At 43.2% G+C, this 12,381-nt stretch overlaps 1 protein-coding gene across 1 annotated transcript in view; it reads right to left on the reverse strand.

Moving 5' to 3' along the window:
• Positions 1-12,381, reverse strand: part of LOC141050884 (vascular endothelial growth factor receptor kdr-like) — a 261,295-nt gene that overhangs the window by 44,311 nt on the left and 204,603 nt on the right. The gene's annotated exons all lie outside the window — the stretch shown is intronic.

Consider the following 12,381-nt stretch of genomic DNA (forward strand, 5'->3'; position numbering starts at 1 on the left):
ATAGCATGTAACTATGGAGGACTCATAGTTACGCAGACATTATACAGACGTCCCTATGGGTATTATGTCATTTGTCTTTTTTTCTTGTGCTGCAGAGATATTATGATGGAGATCACAAAAGTTGGGAATTCTATCATTATTTTATTGGGGGGACACTTCTAACAAAAAGGGAATATCAAAAGTGGACAAACTCTTATATCTACAACTACAGGGTGGGCCATTTATATGGATACACCTAAATAAAATGGTTGGTGATATCAACTTCCTGTTTGTGACACATTAGTATACGGGAGGAGGGAAACTTTTCAAGATGGGTGGTGACCATGGCAGCCATTTTGAAGTTGGCCATTTTGGATCCAACTTTATTTTTTTTCAATGGGAAGAGGGTCATGTGACACATGAAACTTATTGAGAATTTTACAATAAAACAATGGTGTGCTTGGTTTTAACACAATTTTATTATTTCATGAGTTATTTACAAGTTTATGACCACTTTTATAATGCGTTCAAAGTGCTGCCCATTGTGTTGGATTGTCAATGCAACCCTCTTCTCCCACTCTTGACACACAGATAGCAACAACGCAAAAGAAATGCTAGCACAGGTTTCCAGTATCCGCTGTTTCAGATGCTGCACATTTCATATCTTCACAGCGTAGACAACTGCCTTCAGTTGACCCCAAAGATAAAAGTCTAAGGGGGTCAGGTCGGGAGACCTTGGTGGCCATTCAACTGGCCCACGATGACCAATCCACTTTCCAGGAAACTGTACATGTAGGAATTCTTGGACCTGACACCCATAATTGATGATATAGTTTGGTATATGGGGTACAAAGATAGTGGGGCCATTCTTCATCAATGGAAACCTCAATGTCACTGTAAATCTGAAATTGCTACATGATAATTTGTTGCCCTCTTTATGCACTGAAGATGGCACGTTCCTTGAGTTTTTCCAGCAAGATGGTGCACCACCACATTATGGGAGTCAGGTCCAAGCATTCCTCTAAGGAATCTGACCCCCTTAGACTAGCATTTCTTCTGTGGTGTTGCTATCAGTGTGTCAAGAGTGGGAGAAGAGGGTTGCATTGATAATCCAACACAATGGGCAGCACTTTGAACACATTTTATAAGTGGTCATAAACTTGTAAATAACTCATGAAACAATAGTTACGTTAAAACCAAGCACACCATTGTTTTTCTTATTGAAATTTTCAATAAATTTGATGTGTCACATGACCCTCTTCCCATTGGAAAACAAAAGTTGGATCCATAATGGCCTACTTCAAAATGGCCGCCATAAAAACCACCCATCTTGAAAAGTTTCCCCCCACTTCCATATACTAATGTGCCACAAACAGGAAGTTGATATCACCAACCATTCCCATTTTATTTAGGTGTATCTATATAAATGGCCCACGCTGTAGAGTATATTAGGGGCTCGTGGTTTAAAGCAATAGACAAGTGTAGGGGAAGGGGAAGAGAAGCATTTGTCCCTATTTGGCCATTTCTCAGGCAGCTGACTGGGGCCCGCCTGACACATAAGGCGTGCTGCATCACTGAAATAAATTATAAATGATCTCCTGGTTGCTTCACACTCTGAAAAGATGAGCTCACGCTGCACTTTGTGCTTGTCTGTGGAAAACAAGCCTCTGTCAGGCTACCCGCATTAGAGGAGCATGTGGAGGAAGCCATCACTGACTATACCTGGCTGTTTTTCATTATCAGAAGCTTTACTATATTGAGTCTTGTTTTTCTGCAAGAAGGTGTATAATACTTATTGATTTGTCAGATTTATTTTAAAAAAGTAAAATAAAAATGCATATATTGCAATTGTTTTTCATTGTAGGAAAAAAATCTCTGACTTTCATTTTATCCATAATATACAAATATGAAGAAATCTACTGGTATATAGGGATGTACGGTATCTCTATGTACCGGTACAACATATCTATAAAGAAGACTGCTATTTAGATATTTAGGCCGGGATCACACTTGTGTTGAATACAGATGAGTGCTATGCTCCCATCACCGGTTTTTTTTTCGCCTGTATTCTACATGCGAGAGAAATGGCGGCATGCTGCGATTGGCACCGAGACACAGCCAAGTCTCGGCTCACACGCACCCATATAAGTCTATGGATGCGAGGGACACAGTGCACATCACTCCGATATCATCCAAGTGCTGTACGATATACGCTGACCCCGGCAGCGGAGGAGATGGAGAAATTAGTTTCTCTGCCTCCTCCTCCGCAGCTGTGCGAGAGGCTCAGAGCACAGTAGCATGACACTCGGCTCTTGCTCGCAGCAGAGCAGGAGCCGAGGGTCATCCGATGCTCTCGCATGAGATGCCATACACTAGTGTGACCCCAGCCTAAGGCAGAGAAAATCCTCATATACTTAACAATGCAGCTCGCTGTTCACTCATGAAGTTTTTGTCTGCCATGCTACAGGTTGTGAGTTTGTGAATTTAAATCAAGGGAAAGACAGACACAGCAGCAGCCAGACTGAGATACAGTACATGCATTGCAGTCAGCGTCACGTGATAGATCTGCCCTTTATGGGTCTGTCTCACTCAGATAAATAGAGCAAGTGGCACTAAACCATCCTGGATTGCCATCACAACCAATTATATTCAGTAAAGAAGAACTAAGTTAGGATAAGTGAAGTGGCATGATAAGATTCCCAAAGTATGTTTTTGGATAGAATGTCATTTCTATGTGTATAGTTTAATTATATGAGCACTGGAGGTGAAATTCTTATAATGCAGTATCAGTGTAAGGCCGGGGTCAGACTTGCGAGTGTGATGTGAGAAACTTGCGCGAGTCTCTCACATCAATACCCGGCACTGCCGCTGGCACTCGGGACTGGAGTGTGCGGCTGCATGTTTTTCTATCCGGTCCGGAGTGTCGGCGCCAGTGCCGGGTATTGATGCGAGAGACTCACATGAGTTTCTCGCATCACACTCACAAGTGTGACCCCGGCCTTAGAGGTTCAGTCTAAGAAGATGGAGGCCACTCTAAAATCCACATAAACTACACCATTAGGGTCGGGTCGGGTCAAGGTTTAGTTAAAAATGGGTTAGATGCAACACCAACAGTCACACCATCGCTATCTTCTGATGATTGCTAGATTTACCACTGCAACTGATCTCCCACTTATAAGATGTGTCACCTAGCTTCTTCCAGGTTGAAACATATAATATACCATTATGTGTGAATAAATGATACTAAGCACCTTTGTATGCAGTGAATATACTGTACATATCTGATTATAACGTACCTATTTATACACGTACATACGTAGGAGCATGTCTCCATAGCAACTGCATTTATATATGTAGCAAGAAAGTGTGAGTCTGTGCATGTGTGTAGCAAGTGGGTATGTGCACGTAGTATGTGTCTTTAGTTATAACTTATAAGTATGCATATACATACAAGTATGTGCAGCTTGTATGTGACTCTATAGTGACTTGTGGTGGGATTTTTAGGCAGTTTATGGCTGTAGTATTTATACTTTGTAAAGCAAGCTTGTCTGATTATTTCTACTGCAACAGCATATGGTTAAGAGAAGCTGAGCTCGGTCATACATAGGTTTAAATGACTTAGGCTACTTTCACACTAGCGTCGTGTGACGTACGTTGCAATGCGTCGTTTTGGAGAAAAAATGCATCCTGCAAAGTTGCCTGCAGGATGCGTTTTTTTCTCCATAGACTTGCATTAGCGACGCATTGCGACGTATGGCCACACGTCGCATCCGTCGTGTTATGGCGGCCGCGACGCACCAAAAAAGTTACATGTAACGTTTTTTGGTGCGTCGTGTCCGCCATTTTCGACAGCGCATGCGCGGCCGAAACTCCGCCCCCTCCTCCCTGGACATTACAATGGGGCAGCGGATGCGTTGAAAAACTGCATCCGCCGCCCCCGTTGTGAAAATCTTTCACAACGTGCGTCGGTACGTCGGCCTGACGCATAGCGACGGGCCCGTACCAATGCTAGTGTGAAAGTAGCCTTAAAACAGAATAAATCCCAGCAAGACTCCTAGAAGAGATAGTGAGAGTCCTGCTTACTCCATCCTCACAGTCTGATTGACAACTACTGTATTTCGGGATCAGTATGTGTAAAGAGAAGGTTATCAATCACTATACAAGCCAATGAATCAATAGGGGACGTCATTTAAATCATCTACTTAGTGCCCCAAAATACCTTGTGTTAGGGCTGAGAGGGATTATACTGCAAGGGGTATATTTGCTTTTACTACAAGGGGGAGTGATTGATTTCTGCAATAGATGTATGGCAATGGGGTACATAGGGAGGGCCTTATGTGATCATTCTGCTTACAGCTAAATCATACATCTGGGATAGTACATTCATGTGCAATCCAACCATATTGGAACAGCACAATGGCTCATTAGCCTTGCAGCGCTGGGGTCCTGGGTTCAAATCCCACCAAGGACAACATCTGCCAGGAGTTTGTATGTTCTTCCAGTTTTTGCTTGGGTTTCCTTTGGTTTCCTCACACACTTCAAAGACATACCGATGGGGAACATAGATTGTGAGCCCCAATGGGGACAGTGGTGATAATGTTCATAAAGTGCTGTGGAATTAATGGCGCTATATAAGAAAAGCATAATAAATAACATGAAAGCACCACCCATCAGTGTCTTTTAATGTCAGTTGTAAACAGACTAAGGAAGGGCCAGCGCTGTGTGTTTGCCCCCCTGCAGGATGAAATTTGACAGCCACCTCCTGAAAACTGCAGATGTTTTACTGCTCTGATTTTATCAGTGTTTCCTATCAAAGTAGAAAATTTGAGTTTACAAAACAACATTGTCTCACTACTAGGGCATGTCCCCGAGGATAATAAATGCTTTGTGAGTCAGCATACACAGATATATGGAGCATGCACAATCCCTCAAAGATCAATACAGTCAAATAACATTTGGGAAAACACAACAATGATGTATAACAGCATGTAACAGCAAACCCTGGATGTTCACTCACTAAACTTACTGCAGAACCAGCTGATCACCCAGTAATACACAGCTAAGGCCAGAATCACACTACCACTTGTGATGCGAGAAACTCGCACGAGTCTGCCGCCCGACACTGCCGCCGGCACTCAGGACCGGAGCTGCGGCTGCATGTATTTCTATGCAGCCGCAGCTCCAGTCCTGAGTGCCGGCAGTAGCGGCGAGTTTCTCGCATCACACACGGTTAAGCTGACTCTGCTTGTGATCTATTCTCCCTGTTCCCCGGATTCTGAAATTCCCATCTACGTAGCTATTCACTTCTCCCATATTACTGAACATTCTCATTCATCAAAACTAACAGAACAACTGTCTTAGTTGCTCTTAGCAACGAGTCAGAGCTCATCTATTTTTTTAATCCCTACAGCTACAGGACTCATTGACTCCCATTTTTCAAAGACCCTTTTTTCATTGTTACATTAACAGCCATTTGAGGGCTTGTTTTTTGCAAGATGAATTACGTTTTTCAATGATGCTATAATGTATTGAAAAAAAAGTTTACAAAAATTCTAATCTAAGTGGAGTAAATAGAATTTAGCAGCTGTTATTTATTTATTTATGTATTGGGGGAGGGGTGTTATACAACATTCAATGTGTGGTAAAAGATTACTGACGAACATAATTCTCCAGGTCAGTATTATTACAGCAATACCAAACGTGTAGTTTCTTTTATATTTTTGTGGTTTAAGACACTCGTAACTTTGTAAAAAAAAAAAAAAAAAGAATAAATACAAAAAAATAGTATTGTGTTGCCTTTTTCTGAGATCCAAGACTGTATTTTGCTGGTGATGGAGCTATGAAAAAACTGTTTTCTTTTGCACGGTAAGCCGTGCTTTTTATTGGTACCATTTTGGGATGCATATGTGGCGCCCCTGAAGCTCAGTTGCCACAGAGGTACTGCACCTTCTCCTAAGGTGTAGTGCCCCACCACCTAGGTAAGTTGGGAACTCCTTTCCACACTCCAACACCTGCACCCACACACAGGATAGTTCAGCAATGGACCCCATTGCGGCTCCATGCTTAGAGGGTAGCAGAGCACCTTTCGTGGGTCCTTGCTTCGTAACACGAGATGTGCTGGGAGGTGGGCGGACTTAGATATAAAAGGGTGGGAAAGTTTAGAATTACAGGTCAGTCTGACGGGAGGTCAGAGGAGTCGGAGGGCCAGTCAGTCAGGAGAGACTGACGACGGATCCCTGGAAGGAGGGATGGAGGAAGGAGTGCTGCAGCTGCCTCAGTGACCTGAGCCAGCTGGCACGGGAAAGGAACAGAAGGAGAAGGATGTAGAACTGCAACCTAAGCTTCTATAAGAGAGAGAAGGAACAGCGCGGAACGAAGGAGTAGGAGAACAGAGAGGAGTTGTGGGTTGGAAGAGGGACCCTGCCTATAGGTTCTCAGCGCAAGGCCGGGGCCCAGTCCCCGAGGTTGTATGGACACTTATGGTTCTGCAGCAGACACCGGTGGAGTAGTTGGCTGTAAATGCACTACTCCCATCCAAGACTTGGGGCACAACAGCAACTGAATAGAGAGCCAGGACTCTGGAGAAAGGAGTCCCCGATAGAGGTTACAGCTTTCTGTAATACAAGTAGAGTTGTTAGGAACATCTGACAGGAGGAACTTCAGAGTACCACGGTACTGGAGCTCTTCACACTACAAGGCGCAATAAAGGAGTTGTTCAGGAAAGGTACATGTTGGCGGAGTGTTGGAGAGGAGAATCCTGACTTGCCGGGAGGTTGATTGAGTCTCTGCCCCGGAGGACACGGCACGGAGGCAGGCACCAGTGTGTACCACGAACTGTGAGTAAAGCTTTGTAACTACAAGCCCTGGTGTCTTCCATTCACTTGTGTGCCAACGCCGTCAACACTGCTACATCTGGGTACCAACATTCCTCACACCGCCTGCGCCTATACACTGCCCTGGGGTTTTGGCTTCACCTGTGGGGAGCTACACCATCTATGCTGCAACACACCATCAGCCCCAGAGGATCTGCACGCAGCGTCGGCTTAACATCTCCCTTGCCAAACACCACAGGTGGCGTCACGAACTATTCCATTACACCATTATATTTCCCTATTACTTGGGCGCCCAGGGCCACGGACCGGGTCACCGCTGCTGTGACACATCCCACTGATACCGGCCCGGTACCGAGTACCCCACAGCCCTGGGAGGGCGACCCACATACAGTGTTTTGATTTCTTTTTATTGCATTTTTATTGAAGGTGCCACCACTAAATATCAGCAATTCTGGTGTTTCTTATTTTTTTTAATCTGTTTAACAAATGTGTTAATTATTTGGATATTTTCATAGATCTGATTTTTTGGAATGAAGCAATACCAGGTATAATTATTTTTTATTTCTGTTGTATTGAGAAAAGGGGGGTGATTAAAGCATTTATGTTTTTTAATATATTTTTTTCAGATTTTTAGAATATTTATTTTAAATACAAGTTGCACAGGCAATAAACAACAATTTAAATGGCATTGTCAATGTTTGACATCGGAATCTAAATGGTTAAGCAAGCTCCAGTTGCTGCTATTAGATGGGTTGTAATATCAGCTTTCACCTGCCATGTATGGCGGACTCAATCATACCCTTCATACACCTGCACTACGTATGACGTACTTCACATTGGGGTGCAGGGAGAGGTTAAATAGTGCTGGTAAAATGAAAGCTGCATTCTTTTAAAGTGCTCTTTAAAGTACTCAATTGTAGCTCAGTATGGTCTAGTCTCGGCACATTTGCACAGCATATGTTCAGTTTCAGATATCTATATACAGGGTGGGCCACAAAAAAATAGAACCATGTTTCTTGCTGGAAGAAACAATGTTTGTATGAGCTGTGCATAGAAGTGACTGTGCACAAGGATTCTGTTCACTAAATATTGGAGCCATGATCTGTGTATCCATAGCAGCATGCCAAGTGATGGATCATGAAGTGGCTGTTGGCACAGCCTGTGTCACCTTTCTGGGTGCCAGTTATGTTATACGGGCATGCTCCGGTAATAACCGAATGCTCGAGTCCCCACGCCTGCATGTCTCTCGGCTGTTCGACAGCAGCAACACATGCAGGGATTTCCTGTTTCTTAGGCAATCCCTGCATGTGTTGCGGCTGTCAAACAGCCACGAAACATGCAGGCGTGGAGACTCGAACATATTATTTGAGCATGGTGAAGACACTCGGCTAGCACCAATGCATACTCGGATAACATCTTATCTGATCACGTTCGCTCATCACTAGGTGCCAGTGCATATTGTTAAGTGAATTAACACACTAAGTTCGATGAAGCCACACTTCATCTGGCATTACGTATTACAACAGGTTGAAATGGCCACCCATTATCATATTCAGTACCACCATCTTGGGTTTATACCTCTCTTACACTCAGAATGACTTCAGGTGAAGCAATTTCAGTACATCCTAACAAGTCGCTCCATTTACGTGCGCCTAATGGGATAATTTTTGGACCGATAATTTTTTTTCCTCATGCTTCTCATAGTCCTCTCCTGCATGTCTACAACAGTGAACATATGGTCGTTTATTTTATTTTATTGTCAGGCATCCTGTGTCATACACCAAATCATGTATACTACATTTTGTTGGTGTGGAAGATGTGTAGATTCATTAGTAAAATATGGCGTGTTTCTGTGACTGAGCATGTGTGTACATACAGTGGGGAAAAAAAGTATTTAGTCAGTCAGCAATAGTGCAAGTTCCACCACTTAAAAAGATGAGAGGCATCTGTAATTTACATCATAGGTAGACCTCAACTATGGGAGACAAACTGAGGAAAAAAAATACAGAAAATCACATTGTCTGTTTTTTTTTCATTTTATTTGCATATTATGGTGGAAAATAAGTATTTGGTCAGAAACAAGCAATCAAGATTTCTGGCTCTCACAGACCTGTAACTTCTTCTTTAAGAGTCTCCTCTTTCCTCCACTCATTACCTGTAGTAATGGCACCTGTTTAAACTTGTTATCAGTATAAAAAGACACCTGTGCACACCCTCAAACAGTCTGACTCCAAACTCCACTATGGTGAAGACCAAAGAGCTGTCAAAGGACACCAGAAACAAAATTGTAGCCCTGCACCAGGCTGGGAAGACTGAATCTGCAATAGCCAACCAGCTTGGAGTGAAGAAATCAACTGTGGGAGCAATAATTAGAAAATGGAAGACATACAAGACCACTGATAATCTCCCTCGATCTGGTGCTCCACGCAAAATCCCACCCCGTGGGGTCAGAATGATCACAAGAGCGGTGAGCAAAAATCCCAGAACCACGCGGGGGGACCTAGTGAATGAACTGCAGAGAGCTGGGACCAATGTAACAAGGCCTACCATAAGTAACACACTACGCCACCATGGACTCAGATCCTGCAGTGCCAGACGTGTCCCAATGCTTAAGCCTGTACATGTCCGGGCCCGTCTGAAGTTTGCTAGAGAGCATTTGGATGATCCAGAGGAGTTTTGGGAGAATGTCCTATGGTCTGATGAAACCAAACTGGAACTGTTTGGTAGAAACACAACTTGTCGTGTTTGGAGGAAAAAGAATACTGAGTTGCATCCATCAAACACCATACCTACTGTAAAGTATGGTGGTGGAAACATCATGCTTTGGGGCTGTTTCTCTGCAAAGGGGCCAGGACGACTGATCCGGGTACATGAAAGAATGAATGGGGCCATGTATCGTGAGATTTTGAGTGCAAACCTCCTTCCATCAGCAAGGGCATTGAAGATGAAACATGGCTGGGTCTTTCAACATGACAATGATCCAAAGCACACCGCCAGGGCAACGAAGGAGTGGCTTCGTAAGAAGCATTTCAAGGTCCTGGAGTGGCCTAGCCAGTCTCCAGATCTCAACCCTATAGAAAACCTTTGGAGGGAGTTGAAAGTCCGTGTTGCCAAGCGAAAAGCGAAAAACATCACTGCTCTAGAGGAGATCTGCATGGAGGAATGGGCCAACATACCAACAACAGTGTGTGGCAACCTTGTGAAGACTTACAGAAAACGTTTGACCTCTGTCATTGCCAACAAAGGATATATCACAAAGTATTGAGATGAAATTTTGTTTCTGACCAAATACTTATTTTCCACCATAATATGCAAATAAAATGAAAAAAAAAACAGACAATGTGATTTTCTGGATTTTTTTTTCTCAGTTTGTCTCCCATAGTTGAGGTCTACCTATGATGTAAATTACAGACGCCTCTCATCTTTTTAAGTGGTGGAACTTGCACTATTGCTGACTGACTAAATACTTTTTTTCCCCACTGTAGCTCTCCATTACTGCAGCTTTATATTAAATCTAATAAGCATGTTTGACACAATCGCCCGAACAATCTGACTGCTCTCCACTAGGAGTACTACTCCTCTGGAAGGAAAGGGTATGATGGGCCTCATTGATTTAATACACTGCTGTGGTAAAATGAAAGCCCAGCTCTGATTGGTTGCTATGGAGAACACATGTATATGTGGCCCTAGAGTCTCAGTCCTCCTCATCTCTGGAGAGGCTGTTGTATATATATATTCCCAAGGGGGCATTGCAGCCCAGATAACACTTCTTGAGGTATAATAATATGAGGCTGCAGAGCAAAACAGCTTAGCTAGTGAGGTAAATGGCAGGTTATCAAAACAGAATGCTCGATTAGGATGACATTCTGGATTTCATGAACGCAAAGTATGTAGCGCCCACAACCCAACCATAATTACATAACGCCCTCCTGTATGGAGGTTAGCAACGCTATATGTGGTAAAGTAAGGTCAGACCGAGGAGGTCTCCTGATTCACTAGATGACACACAAATCTGTGGTAAAAGTTAAAGCTTGCCATCCTACAAATTTCACACTCATACTCCCTCCCTGTCATTGTATCAGACCTAACCACGTATCTGGGCTTCGGCCATATGGAAATTGTCAGCGAGCCCCAGCAGGGGCAGGGAGGGAGACAAAGGTTTTCCATGGGAAATTTGGCCACAGGCCTGGATAAATGTCATTGTGTGCCATGAAATTGACAGGCACTAAACACTTAATGATTTCATAAAGAAAAACATGAGATACTGTTCCAAATAAGAGAAATGATTTCATTTCAGGTCACTGATTAACCATTCATTATGTCTCTAAGGGCATTGTGGTACGGAGAGAGGAATATTCTGATTGTATTCAAGCTTTTTCTTTACATCTCAGATCAACAGAAGGGAGAAGTGTCTACAAGTAGTGAGATTACAAGACACCCAACTTCAGTTTAACCCTTACAGAAATCAGATTACAGCAATATATAATTACAATACAAGCTCCATGAGAGAAAAGGAGAAATAGGGCAGAAAATGTCTGCCCTGCATTTAATCCTTTAAGGCTATGTTCACATGATGAGCTTTTGGGTAATTTTTGAAGTTGCAGACTTTCTGCACCATTTCTGCATCCATTATAGGTTGGCTCTTGGAAAGAAAGATCCAGCTATGAAGAGTAAAATCCAAATACTTTATTCAATTCAATAAAACATGAACAGGCTTGTAACACACCCGACCGATGCATTTTTTTCGACAATAAAAAAATCCCACAAAATGATCATGTTGGAAACATAGCCTTAAGTTTTCTACTGGCAGAAAATGTAATTTCTAAGATAAATACTTTTTTGTGTACCTTATTTTTTGGAGATTTCTCCAAAAAAACCCTCAAGTTACCCATAAGGATACTAGGTACTTAGTACAATATTGCTCAATGTTATGTGATTTTTTTTATCTGTACTCTACATCTGTCACTCACAGTGTAGGAAAGACTAAGTGCAACACGAAGGGATAAGGGGAAGGGAGCCCAACACCAGGGAAGGGGAGAGTGGAGACCCCTAGGCAGATCTAACATCACCCTGTCTGCCCTAACATCCCTATATAGGTTCTGCACTTATCGACGAGAAGGAACCTAATCCCTGCCTCACCCTGGCGATAAGCCCTGCATAGGGAAGGACAGGATGTGTACTAGTCAATCCCCACTACCACTAAAGACAAATGGGATTGACAAACAAGGGGAACACTTATCTTGAGAAGACACAGAGAAGTAACACAGACGTCCTCCAGCAACAACAAAGAGAAAGATAGCCGACTGCTATAGCTCCAAGCCTCAACAGGGGGAAATGGAATTATCTCCAGCAATTCTCAGCAGCAGGCTTGGAGTTTATAATAACACCCAGGTCCAGGTGTGTAAATTAGAGCCAGGGTGGAGGTTGCCACTGGGTCCTAGAATCAGTAGGACCAGGAAGAAGTCTGCAAAGCAAACCACTGAGACCTTCTGCATCCAGATGCAGTGCGACTGTCTGCAGCCTCTGACTCACCCGTAACAGCATCTCATGCTATTTACCTATCAATTTC

This window comes from Dendrobates tinctorius, unplaced genomic scaffold (genome assembly GCF_039654945.1).
Source record: "Dendrobates tinctorius isolate UK_male_01 unplaced genomic scaffold, ASM3965494v1 ptg000154l, whole genome shotgun sequence".
NCBI classification, from domain to species: domain Eukaryota; kingdom Metazoa; phylum Chordata; class Amphibia; order Anura; family Dendrobatidae; genus Dendrobates; species Dendrobates tinctorius.